The 18884-nt window shown below is 39.5% G+C and overlaps 2 protein-coding genes across 12 annotated transcripts in view; one reads left to right on the top strand and one right to left on the bottom strand.

Annotated features, from left to right (window-relative positions):
* Positions 1-18884, top strand: part of CCDC148 (coiled-coil domain containing 148) — a 329833-nt gene that overhangs the window by 259495 nt on the left and 51454 nt on the right. The gene's annotated exons all lie outside the window — the stretch shown is intronic.
* Positions 17131-18884, bottom strand: part of UPP2 (uridine phosphorylase 2) — a 98769-nt gene continuing 97015 nt past the window's right edge. For all 6 annotated transcript variants that reach the window (XR_011254527.1, XR_011254529.1, XM_069577489.1 and 3 more), the window contains one exon: positions 17131-17265. The gene's annotated coding sequence lies outside the window, so the exon portion shown is untranslated. The remainder of the gene's footprint in view (positions 17266-18884) is intronic.

Genomic DNA, 18884 nt, shown 5'->3' on the forward strand with positions numbered 1-18884 from the left:
AAGTTGTTTTTGGAAGGGGTATGCTTTCATCTCATTTGTCCTTTATAGTAGAGGAAGACTCCAAGGAGATCCTCACTGGCCAGAGGAGCACGCCAACATGGTCAGTGAACTGCATATCATTGTTCAGGGTTGCTATGAAGTATTATCAAAGTATATAAATTATTGTAAATAAAGGTTATTACTTAGGAAGTTACCTGTATCTGTGTCTAATATTCATTTGTTTAAATAAGACACATGGTACCTAGAAGCAAAATAATTGGAATGCACAGAGATATTAACATGACATGGATCTGTCAAGGCAATGGCCCTAGAGTGCAAAGACAGTGGGGTGGCTTCACTTGCAGAGGGATTGAGGGAAACACGTCTCTCTAGTTCCAGGTGGATCCTGGGCTGACAGATCAAGGTTCTATGTACGATCACCTACCTCATGACTTCTCCCCAAAACACTGATTACAAGCTTGAAGTGAGCCTTCCTATTTAGAGCTGTTCATGACTTCTTTAATCTTGAATCTCTGGGAGGAGACTTCTACGGTCTGCTTAGTGACACAGCTGGGAATTTCCTGGCCCTCCAGTGATTAGGACTCCACACTTGTACTGCATGGGGCCCTGGTTTGATCCCTAGCTGGAGAATTAAGATCCTGCAAGCTGCGGTGAAAAAGTAAAGTGAAAGTGTTACTCACTTAGGCATGTCCGACTCTTTTCAACCCCATGGACTGTAGCCCACCAGGCTGCTCTGTCCATGGAATTTTCCAGGCAAAAACACTGGAGCCATTCCCTTCCCCAGGGCATCTTTCCAACCCAGGGATTGAACCTGGGTCTCCTGCTGCACACAGATTCTTTACTGTCTAAGCCAACAGGAAAGTCTGCAAGCTGCAGGGCATGACCAAAAAAATAAGAGAGAGAGAAAGCTGCTTTGACCTGTCATACCATCTAAAGAAGCTTGTTTTCTTCATCAAAGCCAAATGGAGCAGCTAAAAGGCAGCCAACACAAAGGTAAAATTGTAAGTTTCCCCCTTTTTTTCTCTGGGTTTAGCCATATCTAGCCCTCTGTTTTTTGCATTGCTTACAAGCTAAGAGTGTTTTTTAACAGCTTTAAGCAGTTAAAAAAAGAAGAAGAAATTGTGTTTTGTGGAAACTATATGAAACTTAAACTTCTGTATCCATGAGCAAAATTTCACTGAAACTCAGCCATGCCCATTCATTTGCCTATGGCTGCTTTGTGCACCATAGTGACACCCGCTGTGTAACTCACGCGGAAACCCTATGGCTCCTGTGGCAACGACAGGTGATGCTTTGATGACTGTATGGCCCACAGGCCTAAATCATTCATCTGGCCCTTTATGGAAGAAACTTGCTAACCCCAGGTCTAATGGCATGGTGAAAGGGAGAGGAATTAACGCTGTTGCTTCAAAAAGCAAGATATTCTTATGTACTTGGGCTCAAGCCTCAAATAGTGTATAAATAAACCTAACTGGGATGAGGAAAACAAAGAAAACTTGCTTTTCCAACCTAACACACCACTGTCTTCTTACATTGCATTCATTTCTGTCTGTTCCCTTTCACGGTAAAGTATTTGGAGCTCTAAGTATGGTCTGATTCTCCTGACAAAGCAGAGCAGAATTAAAAGCTTTTTTCCCAAGATAAACACATTAATTAATTTTGCCCAAGGTGGCAAAGTATTTGTGCATGCATATGTAAATCACTTTTTTAAAATCCATATTGGACTAATAATCCTCTCTTTTTTTCTCCACCTATTTCTTTACCTGTTAACTTCAATAAAATTTCAAGTTTAAAGAACAGTTGCAAAAATGGTACAAAAATTTTTACCTAGATTAATGGATTTTTAGTATTGTGCCCTATTTGTTTTATTTGTAATCTTGCTTTCTCTCTCTCAACACACACAAACACACACACACACAAACACTGTGTTTTGCCATACTATTTGAAAGAAAGTTGTAGATATAATGAAACATCACCATTAAATACTTTGACATGAAGTAGCTAAGAAAATGAACAATAATTCCATAACATCATCTAGTATCCAATCCATATTCAAATTTCCCTGTCATAAGAATTTTTATAGCCTCTGCAGCTAAGATAATTAAACCACATGAAGAAAAAAATTGTTTCAAGTGATTTTTGAAAATAATGCACTGTACATCCTTATTTGAGTGTATTCTAAGTGAAAAAATGCTAGAAAGAAATCCTAAACTTCATTCAGTAGGTTTGATATTCAGTGGTAACATTGGTATTGTGAGCCTGAAATATTTTACATTTGTGGTAGGATAAAACATACAAATGAATATTTTAATGTTAACAGGATTAGTACTTCAGTTCAGTTCAGTTCAGTCGCTTAGTCGTGTCCGACTCTTTGCGATCCCATGAATCGCAGCACACCAAGCCTCCCTGTCCATCACCAACCCCCGGAGTTCACCCAAACTCACATCCATTGAGTCGGTGATGCCATCCAGCCATCTCATCCTCTGTCGTCCCCTTTTCCTCCTGCCCCCAATCCCTCCCAGCATCAGAGTCTTTTCCAATAAGTCAACTCTTCGCATGAGGTGGACAAAGTACTGGAGTTTCAGCTTTAGCATTAGTCCTTCTAATGAACACCCAGGGCTGATCTCCTTTAGAATGGACTGGTTGGATCTCCTTGCAGTCCAAGGGACTCTCAAGAGTCTTCTCCAACACCACAGTTCAAAGCATCATTTCTTAGGCGCTCAGCTTTCTTCATAGTCCAACACTTGCATCCATACATGACCACTGGAAAAACCATATCTTGACTAGACAGAACTTTGTTGGCAAAGTAATGTCTATGCTTTTGAATATGCTGTCTAGGTTGATCATAACTTTTCTTCCAAAGAGTAAGTGTCTTTTAATTTCATGGCAGCAATCAGCATCTGCATTGATTTTGGAGCCCCCCAAAATAAAGTCTGATACTGTTTCCACTGTTTGCCCATCTATTTCCCATGAAGTGATGGGACCAGTTGCCATAATCTTAGTTTTCTGAATATTGAGCTTTAAGCCAACTTTTTCACACTTTCACTTTCCTCAAGAGGCTTTTTAGTTCCTCTTCACTTTCTGCCATAAGGGTGGTGTCATCTGCATATCTGAGGTTATTGATATTTCTCCTGGCAATCTTGATTCCAGCTTGTGCTTCTTCCAGCCCAGCGTTTCTCATGATGTACTGTGCATATAAATTAAATAACCAGGGTGACAATATACAGCCTTAACGTACTACTTTTCCTGTTTGGAACTAGTCTGTTGTTCCATGTCCAGTTCTAACTGTTGCTTCCTGACCTGTATAGAGGTTTCTCGAGAGGCAGGCCATGCGGTCCGTGTTTCCATCTCTTTCAGAATTTTCTGCAGTTTATTGTGATCCACACAGTCAAAGGCTTTGGCATAGTCAATAAAGCAGAAGTAGATGTTTTTCTGGAATTCTCTTGCTTTTTCGATGACCCAGGGATGTTGGCAATTTGATCTCTGGTTCCTCTGCCTTTTCTAAAACCAGCTTGAACATCTGGAATTTCATGGTTCATGTATTGTTGAAGCCTGGCTTGGAGAATTTTGAGCATGACTTTACTACCGTGTGAGATGAGTGCAATTGTGCAGTAGTTTGAGCATTCTTTGGCATTGCTTTTCTTTGGAATTGGAATGAAAACTGACCTTTTCCAGTCCTGTGGCCACTGCTGAGTTTTCCAAATTTGCTGGCACATTGAGTGCAGCATTTTCACAGCATCATCTTTCAGGATTTGAACTAGCTCAACTGGAATTCCATCACCTCCACTAGCTTTATTCATAGTGATGCTTTCTAAGGCCCACTTGACTTCACATTCCAGGATGTCTGGCTCTAGGTGAGTGATCACACCATCATGATTATCTTGGTCGTGAAGCTCTTTTCTGTACAGTTCTTCTGTGTATCATTGCCACCTCTTCTTAATATCTTCTGCTTCTGTTATGTCCATACCATTTCTGTCCTTTATCGAGCCCATCTTTACATAAAATGTTTCCTTGGTATCTCTAATTCTCTTAAAGAGATCTCTAGTCTTTCCCATTCTGTTGTTTTCCTCTATTTCTTTGCACTGATCACGGAGGAATGCTTTCTTCTCTCTCCTTGCTATTCTTTGGAAATCTGCATTCAAATGCTTATATCTTTTCTTTTTTGCTTTTCGCTTTTCTTCTTTACACAGCTATTTGTGGAGCCTCCTTAGACAGCCATTTTGCTTTTTTGCATCTCTTTTCCGTGGGGATGGTCTTGATCCCTGTCTCCTGTACAATCTCATGAACCTCAGTCCATAGTTCATCAGGCATTCTATCTATCAGATCTAGGCCCTTAAATCTATTTCTCGCTTCCACTGTATAATGATAAGGGATTTGATTTAGGTCATACCTGAATGGTCTAGTGGTTTTCCCTACTTTCTTCAATTTAAGTCTGAATTTGGCAATAAGGAGTTCATGATCTGAGCCACAGTCAGGTCCTGGACTTGTTTTTTCTGACTATATATAGCTTCTCCATCTTTGGCTGCAAAGAATATAATCAATCTGATTTTGGTGTTGACCATCTGGTGATGTCCATGTGTAGAGTCTTCTCTTGTGTTATTGGGAGAGGGTGTTTGGTATGACCAGTGTGTCCTCTTGGCAAAACTCTATTAGCCTTTGCCCTGCTTCATTCCTCATTCCAAGGCCAAATTTGCCTGTTACCCTAGGTGTTTCTTGACTTCCTACTTTTGCATTCCAGTCCCCTATAAAGAAAAGGACATCTTTTTTGGGTGTTAGTTCTAAAAGGTCTTCTAGGTCTTCATAGAACCATTCAACTTCAGCTTCTTCACTGTTACTGGTTGGGGCATAGGCTTGGATTACTGTGCTATTGAATGGTTTGCCTTGGAAATGAGCAGAAATCATTCTGTCATTTTTGAGATTGTATCCAAGTAATGCATTCTGAACTCTTTCGTTGACCATGATGGCTACTCCATTTCTTCTAAGGGATTCCTGTGCACAGTAGTAGATATAATGGTCATCTGAGTTAAATCCACCCATTCCAGTCCATTTTAGTTTGCTGATTCCTGGAATGTCAACATTCACTCTTGCCATCTCCTATCTGACCACTTCCAATTTGCCTTGATTCATGGACCTGACGTTCCAGGTTCCTATGCAATATTGCTCTTTACAGCATCGGTCCTGCTTCTATCACCCGTCACATCCACAACTGGGTATTGTTTTTGCTTTTGCTCATCCCTTCATTCTTTCTGGAGTTATTTCTCCACTGATCTCCAGTAGCATATTGGGCACCTACTGACCCGGGGAGTTCCTCTTTCAGTATCCTATCATTTTGCCTTTTCATACTGTTCATGAGGTTTTCAAGGCAAGAATACTGAAGTGGTTTGCCATTCCCTTCTCCAGAGGACCACATTCTGTCTTTAAATATTTGGTGCCCCTCCCTTTTATCATCCCACTAGACCTGGGATCAGTAAGCTTTTTCTATAAAAGGCCAGATAATAAAACTCTTTCAGGCCCAGAGATCATACACTCTAAGTACTAAATCATACAGTCCAGTATCTAAATCAGTTTAGATATTGATTTCTAAATACCATTTTTCACTCAAAGGAACAGAGCTAATTGGGAAAAAAATACTGCTGATTTAAATTTCTAAGATGAACTTTGTTTTATTGTATCACCTGATAGATGTTGAATGAATGATAGATTTGGAAAATGACCCTTTTCAACCCCTAATGAAATAATTATTTCAGGCAAAGATCATCAACAGATAATAAAACATTTGGAGGGAAGATTTTTGAGTAATAGAATATTTATACAGAGCCAAAATGTCACTCCATGAATTACTTACTAAATGGAAACAGGAAAAAAAATGTACCTTTTCAATGGGGAGATCTAGCTATCACCAGCTTCATCAAGGCTACTAATGTCACTAATAGTTGGGTAGCATGACATTGTGCCTCCTGAGATGTTGAATAGGAAATATATCACTTTTATGCCAAAGGTATTTTACCTCAATCCACCAATTTTCTTGTCTAAGAATTGACAAATATTTTTTAGAAAGAGACAGAGTGTAATTTTTTAAGTCTTTGTGGACTACATGGTCTCCATCACGACTACTCTACCCTGTCCTTATGGGAGAAAGCAGCCACAACAATATATAAACAAATGGATGTGACTCTGTGCCAATAAAACTTTATTTACAAAAATAAGCAAGGGTTTCAATGTAGCTTGTAAGTTGTAGTTTGTTGACCCCTGTTTGAGACCTAACTTACAGGAAATTCAGGGGAAAGAGGAATAAAAGGCGATTACTAGATATCAAGAGGAAATAACCAGGCACATCCAAAATGGGAGATATTCTACAAAACAACTTCTTTAAATGCTTCAAAAAGTCAGTGTCCTGGGGGAAAAAGTGATGGGACTGTTCAGACTAAAATAAACTAATTAAGACATAAAAATCAGTCTCAATGTGTGAACCTAGATAAAGGCCATCTTTTCAAAACATGGTGCCACTAGACCCTGTCTTCTCATCCCTGTCTTGAGCAGATGAGTTTTTGGAACAATATGCAGAATCTTTCAAATATCTTCTTTCCTCCATCAGAATGATTTGTAATCATTACCAAAATGACTAGTTTGAGAGTGTCTCAACTCTCTTAGCCTCATGACATAAAATCAATACAATTTTTCTCTGAACTTTTCATTAAAATCATTAAGAGAGAAAGCTTATAAAGAGAGGGAAAGAGAGAAAAAAATGTCTATGCCTTAATCACCAATTTTTGCCATCAGTCATCAGCTGGAAGTTTATATGATTTGACCCTTTTATTCCAAAATAAAAGATTTGTTTGTTCTGAAGAAAAACTTAAGCAGATAACAATATTTTTCACTAATGATTGTAATAAATGATCACCTATTCACCTGTGATTTTCCTTTAAGACAGAAGGAACTTGGAGTTTAAAATCTTGATTTATTTCAGAAAATGTCACCCAGCAGCACCTAAGATCTGTTAGAAAGAACTATTTAAAATAAGATATAAACCAAAACTGTCATTATCAACATATGTGTTTATTGAAGCCATTTACAAGAAAGTCATTTTCTAAGCTTAAAGTGTCATATACTTTAGAGCAAACTAATAAAATCAAGTTAGATCTCCTATAGACCAAGATATTTTTTTCTTAAATCCATACTTTGCTGCCATGACTCTCTTCTACTGTTCTCATAAAGTCTACAAACAACTTATAAAGAGCATACTTCTTTATATTCAACTAATCTTGACTAGTCTGGTGGCCCCTGCCTCTATTTTCCCACTCTGGTTTTGATTTCCTCCCTTAAGAAGTCACCTTCGTGAGGACAAGGCAGTTTCAAAACCAAGGTTTGTTTGATTTCCCTCATCATGATGAAAGTTTCTCCTGCTTTTGTTCCTTGAAGGAGGAGATGTTCTTAAACTTTACAGTGACTCTTAACTCCCCTTAACAAAGGCCAAAAGTGTGTGCTGCCAGTAACATACAAAATCAAACAAGATAAATTGAAACTCAGCAGAAAACCATTTCTGCTTCTTCTATTCTGCAAACCACATTTATAGGATGATAATTCTAAATGATTCTTTACAACCTATTGAAGAGATCCTGACACCACTATATGTATTTGCTTGAAGATATCAGACAAAAAAATCCAATGAAATCCAAAGTACCACTAGTTGTTGTGTAGTCCTTAAGTCATGTCCAGCTCTTTGTGACTCCATGGGCTGCAGCATGCCAGGCTTCCCTGTCCTTCGCTAGCTCACTGAATGTGCTCAAACTCATGTTCATTGAGTCAGTGATGCTATCTAACTGCTAACAAAGAATACGAAAGCATGAATTGGCATGTGTATAATATCATTATAAATTTGCATTTGGGGGACTGCATGATTTCTAGTGTGTTTCAAAAAATGATAAATATAATGGCCATGAAGTTGGGCCGTGTTTGTGAGGGTCAGAGTTAATGCATGGAGCCTCTAGTATATGAACACAGTGGTGATATTGTTTTAAAGCCATTGATCTACTTATTTTCTACATAATTATTATTGAATGCCTACTGTCTTGACATAGAGTAGTAAACAAGACAGTCCTTATTTTCAAGGACCTGGCAGTCTAATGGGAAATTAAAATATTCTTCAGCGGGGCCCACCACCTAAACCAGGTAGAGGGTGGCAGGGGGAAGCCAGGAAGTCTTTGTGGTGGAAGGAAACATCTTTAAAATATGGGAAATGTCAACTGCCAAATTTCTATGGCAATTTTAAGGAATTGAAAAAAATCTAAAGTAGTTGAACCATAAAGTATGCAGTGGGTTGAGGAAAGTTTATGGTGAGAGAAGATAACAGGATAAGCAGAGGCCAAATAATGGATACTTAAATCTTTGGGATTAAATACTGTTTTAATTACTTAATTATTGTTAATCACATTAAACAATTAGTGAATACATTTAGTGGTTATACTCTTTTTCTAAAAGGATTTTAATGCATTCATAGAGATTCAACAAATTTCAGTATACCAGAAAAGTGAAAGTGAAAGTGAAGTCGCTCAGTCGTGTCCGACTCTTTGTGACCCCAAGGACTGTAGCCTATCAGGCTCCTCCGTCCATGGGATTTTCCAGGCAAGAGTGCTGGAATGGATTGCCATTTCCTTCTCCAGCGGATCTTCCCGACCCAAGGATCGAACCCCGGTCTCCTGCATTGCAGGCAGACAATTTACCGTCTGAACCACCAGGGCAGCCAGTATACCAGAAAAGTGGTCATAAAAACTAGGGAAGTAATTACCCTAAGAGGTTGAACATATAAACACATAAGTGAGTTCAAAATGGAATTAGACACACATATGGACTTAGTGGATTATTAGGGAAAGTTGTTTATCTGAGCCCCCTCACATGACTTCCCACAAAAGGACCTCATTGACACAATCAACAACTGAGTTTCAGATATAAAGTTTCTTTGGTCTGATTTGGTATTACCTGTCTTAGGTATTTATATCCTTACCCCTTAATTATACATGCCTATCTCTTCGGGTTAGCCTTAGTAAATATGACCTTCAATGGAGCTTAGAACTTTGAAGAATATTTTGAAAGCTAAAGTCCATATCTACCTGTGGGGAAAATCCAGACATCCCATCTTCCATTGAGTGCTCTTATGGGTGACTTTTTCGTAATAAGGCACTCTACCTTTAATTTAAGCTTCTGTGGGATCATTGATTAAAATGGCTGATTAAGAAACAACTTTAGGAGAAAAAATCCTTAAGATAATTTTCTCTTATTGAATTCTTGTAAAGTTCTCTCAATAAAGTGCTGTAAGTTGAATACTTCTTGACTTATTCTGAGTGGAAACAGAGAACAATGATTCCTCTGTATAAAATTTCCAATCAGTCTCCAAGATCGCTTTCAGTTTCCCATTAGCCTTATCATTGCCATATAAGGAGTCTTTCTTTAGATTTTCCTGAGTCAGTTTCCTGATCCTTTAATAACATTTGCTGACCTCCTACTGAATTCCCTCTTAAGAATTAAAATATTGATTCTAAGACACTTAATGGTCTCCCTTTCTAGTGTTTTAGTAGATACAGAGCTGGGCTTAAATTGTAGTTATTTTAAGTTAAAATTAGCCTATCGGAAGTAGCTGTACAGCTATTTTATAGTACACACAGATATGCATAAACATAGAACACAAATACTGATGCACACACACGTGCAGTGCAGGGCCCAAGATACAATGTCAGTAAAAGGGCAGGGATTTTGAGCAGAGAACATTTAGATATACAATTTCTACAAAGGAATTTCTGATTTTGTCTTACAGAGGAAAGCCAATAAATAAAGTAAAAACTCAGACTAAACACTGTTCAGGTGAGTTATCCGATACAGGTTCTGCTTCCAAAGGCTTTGACTTGGGAGATGCGAGACCACATTGAAAGGAAAGCAGACTGAAGGGAATTGACAAATTGAGAAAGTTCACCTAACTGTACTGTTCTTTGTGGCTTTCCATCTTAATACTAAGTGGGTTCACAGGGATCATATACTGACAAATATTTAAAAACTGGCTGGAGGTGGAGGAGAGGTTGGGGATGAGTCCTGGTTTGCAGTTTGGTGATTTCTGAGGTACAGATCCTCTCCTGTGGCTTATTTTGAATGACCAACTTGATGTCACTGAACAGAGTTATGAAGAAATATGCCATTGCACATCATTACATATTATTTTTAGGGCCTAGATAACAGTAACTGTAAATTTAACATCATGAGTTTTGAGTATTTTTACCTTTGTTTTTAAATATAGTCTATTTTTTTAAGTTTATGGAAAGAAAGTGAAAATGAAGTCACTCAGTCGTGTCTGACTCTTTGCGACCCCATGGACTGTAGCCTACCAGGCTCCTCCATCCATGGGATTCTCCAAGCAAGGATACTGGACTGGGTTGCCATTTCCTTCTCCAGGGATCTTCCCAACCCAGGGATTGAACCCGGGTCTTCCCACATTGCAGGCAGACGCTTTACTGTCTGAGCCACATCAATTGAATGTTTATTAGTGGCTATATTTAACAACTAGCTTGCGATGGTCCTAAATATTTAGCAGTTGGCTCTCTCCAACTGGCGTGAGGTAGCGCTAGTGCTGGACTAGGGTTCTTAGCCACCCCAGCAGAGGAATCATATAACAAAGGTCACATGAAGATATCACTGTGAATTCCTACTGATCGCTATGGAATTGCCCATGAGCCAATTTGCTGGGCCTTATCTGCTAGCTGCCTCCCCTGTAAAACTCTTCTAAAATTTATAAGGGAAGTCCTAACCTCATGCACCCAACAGACACTCTGCACTTGTTCTGGTTTGGATGGTAAGTTTGGAGAAAAGTGGAAGGTGTGCAGAAACTTTGGTGTCTTAGGAAGAAGACCAGAGGAGCTGGTTGCGGAGATGGTGTTTCCACCTGATCTTCCTGTTAATACTGACAACTTTAGAAGCAAAGTTAAACATCACAGATTCTCAGGTTACACTGTCTACTATCTTTTAAAAGTTTCCTAAGTAGTCTATGGCCAGAAAAAGCGGCTCTGAACTAGGGACAAAGGATAGTTCTCAAAGATGGAGAAAATATTTCTGAAAAATATTGTAAAATTTTTACATTAGTAAAAAGTTTTACAATCCTAAAAGGGGAGGAGAGCAGTGCAGAGTATAATCCTAAATTTGAAGAGAAAAGGCAAAAATTCACAGAAGACAAAAGAAAGACCTTGGGGGTAAGTGAGTGTTACAGGATGATGAATTGATTCCCAAATATATGCCTGAAGGATTGATAATTATAGTGTAGAAATTAGGGCCATAAATTTTGAAGTCGAGATGTTGAGTGTGCCTTCATATGAAATCATCAGATATAGGGGTCACATCCAATGTAGAAGACAATGGACTTCCCTGGTGGCTCAGATGGTAAAGTGTCTGTCTACAATGTGGGAGACCCGGGTTCGATCCCTGGGTTGGGAAGATCCCCTGGAGAAGAAAATGGCAATCCACTCCAGCACTATTCCCTGGAAAATCCCATGGACACAGGAGCCTGGTAGGCTACAGTCCATGGGGTCGCCAAGAGTCGGACATGACTGAGCGACTTCACTCACATAGTATAAGCCAGTGACTGTATTGAGGAAAGCAGAAAATGACAGGGGCAGTAGACTGTGTCAAAGAGAGTTTGGAGAGTGGGAAAAGCATAATATATGTACCTCGAATAGAGAGAATAATCAAATAAAGCCCATGAACTGGAAATAACACTAAAGAGCAGAGATCAGATCATTTCTCCTACCTAAGGCCTTATCTGGGCATTGATGGCCAGAAGCTGGAGTAGAGAGTGTCTCCCATGTTCCCTTGAAGAAAAATGGAGTAAACTGATCCCAAGTGATACAAACAGAGAGTGTAGTAGCCTGTGGAGCTATCAACATGAGTTTAGGAGTAACCAGCGGGTGCTGGAACATACACAAATATCAGGAATCTGTGGCAGGAATGTTTAAAAAAAGCTGATGAGCAGGAAGATGACATGTTGGAAGGAGAATAACATTACAGTCAGAAGAGGTCAAGTACATGAAACCATCCAAAGCAAAACATCAAGTGGGCAGTAGGCAAAGTGTTTGCAAGTATGGTAAGCACAAGCAGAAACAGGAAGGCATAAAGCAGTATCCTAGAGACTGATCAGTCGCCGAGCTTTCTACCTTCTTGTTGCCAAGTTTTCGATAGTTCTTGTGCAATAAGTACTGATACCAGAAAGCAGGGTTTTCAAACTTTGAAGAGCAAAAATATTACCTGGTGAGCATGTGAAAGCATAGATCCCAGAATCCTACCACCAGTAATCCTAGGTCAGGTCCAGGAAAATGCATTTTAAAAATGAGCAACTACTAAAGATTCCAGAACATTTGGTTTACCAACCATTCCCTGAGATATGAGGTCCAGAGACCCTGCTAGTGAGACAAGTCTGGAAACATACTGTTACACAGGCCCAGAGTTTCAGCATTCCCACTTAGTAAGTAAATGCTGACCCCTATGAGAAACAAGTTCATGGCCTGGATTTCACAATTTGTTGCAGTTTCTTGTAAACATTTGACTCCTTTTATTTCATTCTGTAAAATATCTTTGACTTGTCATGTGGCTGTTTTTCAATGGGTTGAAATACTAAATATCACTTCAACCCTGTTTGGAAACAGGTACGGTATAAATCCTAATTAAATTTAAAAAATGCTGATGCCCTCTCGACCCAGATAATCATGATGGTGTGATCACTCACCTAGAGCCAGACATCCTAGAATGTGAAGTCAAGTGGGCCTTAGGAAGCATCACTAAGAACAAAGCCAGTGATGGAATTCCAGTTACACTAGTTCAAATCCTGAAAGATGATGCTGTGAAAGTGATGCACTCAATATGCCAGCAAATTTGGAAGACTCAGCAGTGGCCACAGGACTGGAAAAGGTCAGTTTTCATTCCAATCCCAAAGAAAGGCAATGCCAAAGAATGCTCAAACTACCACACAATTGCCCTCATCTCACATGCTAGTAAAGTAATGCTCAAAATTCTCCAAGCCAGGCTTCAGCAATACGTGAACTGTGAACTTCCAGATGTTCAAGCTGGTTTTAGAAAAGGCAGAGGAACCAGAGATCAAATTGCCAACATCCGCTGGATCATCGAAAAAGCAAGAGAGTTCCAGAAAAACATCTACTTCTGCTTTATTGACTATGCCAAAGCCTTTGTGTGGATCGCAATAAACTGTGGAAAATTCTGAAAGAGATGGGAATACCAGACCACCTGACCTGCCTCTTGAGAAACCTGTATGCAGGTCAGGAAGCAACAGTTAGAACTGGACATGGAACAACAGACTGGTTCCAAAGAGGAAAAGGAGTACATCAAGACTGTATATTGTCACCTTGCTTATTTAACTTCTATGCACAGTACATCATAAGAAACGCTAGGCTGAAGAAAGCACAAGCTCGAATCAAGATTATCGGGAGAAATATCAATAACCTCAGATACGTAGATAACACCACCCTTATGGCAGAAAGTGAAGAGGAACTAAAAAGCCTCTTGATGAAAGTGAAAGAGGAGAGTGAAAAGGTTGGCTTAAAGCTCAACATTCAGAAAACCAAGATCATGGCATCCAGTCCCATCACTTCATGGCAAATACATGGGGAAACAGTGGAGACAGTGTCAGATTTTATTTTTCTGGGCTCCAAAATCACTGTGGATGGTGACTGAAGCCATGAAATTAAAAGATGCTTGCTCCTTGGAAGGAAAGTTTATGACCAACCTAGATAGCATATTAAAAAGCAGAGACATTACTCTGTCAACAAAAGTCCATCTAGTCAAGGCTATGGTTTTTCCAGTGGTCATGTATGGATGTGAGAGTTGGACTGTGAAGAAGGCTGAGCGCTGAAGAATTGATGCTTTTGAACTGTGGTATTGGAGAAGAGTCTTGAGAGTCCCTTGGACTGCAAGGAGATCCAACCAGTCCATCCTAAAGGAGATCAGTCCTGGGTGTTCATCGGAAGGACTTATGCTGAAGCTGAAACTCCAATACACTGGCCACTTGATGCGGAGAGCTGACTCATTTGAAAAGCCCCTGATGATGGGAAAGACTGAGGGCAGGAGGAGAAGGGACGACAGAGGACGAGATGGTTGGAGTGGATCACCGACTCAGCGGACATGAGTGTGGGTGAACTCCAGGAGTTGGTGATGGACAGGGAGGCCTGGCGTGCTGTGGTTTATGGGGTCGCAGAGAGTTGGACACGACTGAGTGACTGAACTGAACAGATGCCCTCTCTCACATAATCAGGAGAAGTGGAGTGAGTTATGCTCCTTAGTTATTAGTTGAATAATAAGTTATTTTTAATATAGAATCTGTACTGATAATGTATGTGAGAGTACCTTGAAAACTGTAAAGTTTTATACAAAAGGTAATTTTTTAAAGATATTGACACTTTATATATACAAGAGAATTATGTATATTTATGTATCATATTACTATAAAGTCTCCATATACTCAAATGTTGCTGTATTTATGACATTATGTTAAGTGAAGGGGAAAAGTCCAAAAGTTTCCATCAAATATACCTAAAGAGAAGACTATATCACTTTGTCAAAATATTGTGGCTCTTCGTTCTTTGTAGCTCTTCCAAATCCCACAAACGGAGAGAGGATTATCAGTACTATCTGAGTGTGTGTGGGCTTGAAAGCTTTAAATGTTTCTAAAAGAGTAAAGCTTTTTGATTTTTTTTTTTTAATACTGGGAGCTTTTGGTCCAAGTTAATCCATATGATCTGTCAGAGTATTGCTCCGCAAACCATACCCTCTGAGGAGTCCATGTAGTGGGTATAAGTTTATATTGGACCAGGCTCAGGTAGGGTCTTCCTTGGCCCATATGTAAGAACTGGCCTGTTTGCAGAAAATCTGGTCTCCATCTGCAATTATGCCAAATTCTGCATATGAACATTTTTATGAACAGAAATAAAACAGCCCAAGCAAGACTTTTTACTTGAACTAAAGAATATGTATAAGAGAGAAATATTGGCTGTGCCTGGCCAAGGTGGTAAAATTATTTTCAAAACCAAGGATCCAGGCAGTAGATAGATTTATTGATGTGACAGTCCTCAAGGGAAACCAGAGACATGATCTCAGAAAAATGTATATTCAAAAGGAGGCTTCAGGGAATATTCTTGTCTCTTGAAATAATGGGGAATCTGGCAGAGAGGAGTTGTGACATCTGGGAGAAGACAATAAAGATTAAAATTTAGAGTCACTTGAAGAGAAAAATGCGAGTTGCCTTTCATATATGTGACGAGGTTGGCTATATCTCTAAGACATTAGAATTATGTAGACACTCAGTTTATAGCTTTTAGAGGAAATAAAATACCCTTCTTTTTGCTATCCAAGCCATTGCCCAGCAGCTTGGGTTAGAGTAAATAATCTATCTTTGAGGAGCAAGATTCACTACCCTTTTTTCATTTTAACAAGGACTATGTGGATTTTCCTGCAGGTTTATTGTTTGGGGGTCATGATTAGGCCACTTGGGAGGACCAGGTCAGCCTATTTTCTGAGCTCAACTGCTGTAAAGTTCTTGTGCTGGGAGAGAGCTCTTCTTCCTAAGGAGCCTCTTCTGCTGTTGCTTTGCTCTCTGCAAAATCTGAATACAGGAAACACAACCACTGCTGTGTCTAGATGGGCCAACATTCGACCATTGTAACCTTTATTAAAATACAGTTTCATAAAAGTTCATTATCTGCTGTATTTATACCACCAACTTACTTAGGAATCTGCTACTTCTCTCTTCAGCCTCTCCAGCCTTTCCCTAGCTGCTCCCTAAGTTTGGGATTTACTTGTAATTCTAGTATACTGTTAACTTGTACAAATTATGCATTTTTGTAAGCCTGCTTTATTGTACTTCTCTGGCCCATGACCTTCCTCTAGGAATTTCTCCATTTCCTTTGAAAGGCTTCCAGAGAGAAGTCCCATGGAATATGGGTGTGGACATCTTTAATTTACTGTAGGAAAGAAAAATACAGGGCTTTTGGAGATTTATTTCTGCCCATACTTAAATAACGCTGTTGAGAAAATATAGGTATCCTTTAAAGGATGTTGTTGTTTGTGAGCAAGGTATTATTTGTAAAGTAATTTGTATCCCTGTCCAGTTTATTGTTCTATGTTTTCCAACAAAGCTGGTTCCCTATCAGTTTAGTCAATAATACTATTTTTAATTGTATTCGCTTGGGCTCTGGAGAAAGACACATGTCTCTCTCTTGGCCTCAAGTAGTAGCCTTTCCAGAACATCAGCTTTGAACTTTCACCTGAAAAAAGCTACAGTGTGCATGAAGTGCTCTGGGTTCCAGCCCTCTGCTCGCAGATCCGAACACCAGCGTTCACTCGACGAGACTGTAGGGGGCGCTGCTTTGTGGGGTGTCTGTCTCTAAAGGAATGACAGGGAAGCCTGGTGCGCTGCAGTCCATGGGATCGCAAAGAGTCGGACCCTACTGAGCCACGGAACAGCAACAACAAAAGGAATAAAGAGCAAGGATTCCAGAACTCATTCAGGGAAGCTGAATTCTGAGAGAAAGGAGATTGCTAAGAGAGAAGAGCCTCGGCGGGAAGTCACCTGAGAAGCTAGTTGAAACTTGAAGAGGGAAACTCCAGCTGCAGCAGGAGCAAATCCGCATTTGACGGAATGAGCAAAGGAAAAAAGGCACCAGAAATGTCATGCCCCCAGAAGAAATATATTTTGTCATTTCTTTTAAAGTATACTTTAAATGTCTAACAAAAAATTTTGGTAAAGAAAATATTTTATAATGTTTGTATGAGGGGTGGGTACGGATTAAGTTACTTAAAAAAAAAAAAAGCAAAGAGAAAGGAAACAAACCCCCCAAAGGTATGGATGAAAGTAACGTTTCTGCTACACTGATTTTTTTTTTAACCTCAAATGTTGAAGAGGTTGTTTGTGAAGCCTCTTTCCTGATCTTTTCCTAGGCCGAAAGAAAATCAGGGTTTACTTCATTGCCGTGGGCGGCTGAATCACTATAAAAATCTGGTCTTTTTGATGTTTGCTGTCTACAGAAGTTCTGAGAGACCTGGGAAGGAAGAAAGAGAATGTAAGGGGGATTTTCAAACAGGATTAGAGAAGGCAAGTTTTATTAATCTTATTTATTTAAGCCATTTGTTTGAGGGAGAGGACTGCGGTTTCTTTTGTTGTCTCAATACCATCCCGGCAGGACTCCTGAAGGAGAAAAACCAGTTCCATCATGATACAGGTGTCTGTCCCTGGAAAACAAAGACCAATTAAAGTCAGAAGTTAAAAAGATATAAAACCATACCAAAATGATTTGATAACAAAGTGGTATATTTCTTTAGCGTGACTTTTCAAAGTTCCACACTAACACAATGCATTTTTCAATATTTGCGATTCTGAAAACACTCATTGAAATTAGGTTTATCAGAAACTGTGTTTGTGTATGTTAGTCACTCAGTCATGTCTGACTTTTTGCAGCTGCATGCACTGCAGCTCACTAGGCTCCTCTGTCCATGGAATTCTCCATGCAAGAATACTGGAGTGGATTGTCATTGCCTTCTGAGGGTATCTTTGCAACCCAGGGATCAAACCCTGGTCTCCTGCATTGCAGGGAGATTCTTTACTGTCTGAGCAATCAGGGAATCCTTCAGAGGGGGGGAAAAAAGCTCTGATTAAACTAATCACCCATGCTTATAATTTTCTTAGCTCTTAAATCATTTCTTTTTGTTTATAAACCTTAGTGGAAAGAATTTAAAGACAGCTATGAGACAAACCCTCCACATGAGTTCCATTCTTATACAATGGATAAAATGATTATGTGCATCTTAAAGATGTTTAAAATGCAATGCATATTAATTGTGATGCTAGACTATGTAAACCATTTTTTATCTACATAAACCATTTGTGGGCTCAAGAGTCACTGTGTAATTACCCAATTAGTGTTAAATGACAGATGTCTTTCCTTAGTGAACTCATATGATGATGGCAAGTGGCAAGCTCCAGATATAGGCTCAAAAATCCAGATTTTTTGGATATAAATGCAGATATAGGCTCTGCTCTTATCTACTTGACAGGTATTTCCAATTGCTCTGGGTTTTTCCTATGTTTTGCAGAGTATGATGTTTTACACAATCATATATATATGGCATATAATATGAATACAATGAATAAATGAATGTAAGGAGGAAATTAGGCAAATAAATGCTGATTTGCCTGGATAGCTTTTTAAATTTCAGTTCATAATAAATAATTCCTTCAAGCCAACATACCATTCTCCTGCACTACCCCTCCAAAAGCACAGTTTCATGGAGGTCATTTGAGTTTGCCTTTTAGTGTCAATGGTGCCTGATTGTCCAAAGAAACTGGACACCTGATTTATTTTACAGTAATTCAACTTCTAAGGAGGCCTTACAAAGCTGAAAAAGAAGAGAAGCGAAAAGCAAAGGAGAAAAGGAAAGATATATCCATTTGAATGCAGAGTTCCAAAGAATAGCAAGGAGAGATAAGAAAGACTTCCTCAGTGATCAGTTTAAAGAAATAGATGGAAACAATAGAATGGGAAAGACTAGAGATCTCTTCGCTTCCCTGGTGGCTCAGAGGTTAAAAGCGTCTGCCTGCAATGTGGGAGACCTGGGTTCGATCCCTGGGTCAGGAAGATCCCCTGGAGAAGGAAATGGCAACCCACTCCAGTATTCTTGCCTGGAGAATCCCATGGATGGAGGAGCTTGGTGGGCTACAGTCCATGGGTCGCAAAGAGTCGGACACGACTGAGCAACTTCACTTCACTTAAGGGAACATTTCATGCAAAGATGGGCTCAATAAAGGACAGAAACGGTATGGACCTAGCAGAAGCAGAAGATATTAAGAAGAG

Source organism: Ovis canadensis, chromosome 2 (assembly GCF_042477335.2).
Source record: "Ovis canadensis isolate MfBH-ARS-UI-01 breed Bighorn chromosome 2, ARS-UI_OviCan_v2, whole genome shotgun sequence".
In the NCBI taxonomy this organism is placed as follows: Eukaryota; Metazoa; Chordata; class Mammalia; order Artiodactyla; family Bovidae; genus Ovis; species Ovis canadensis.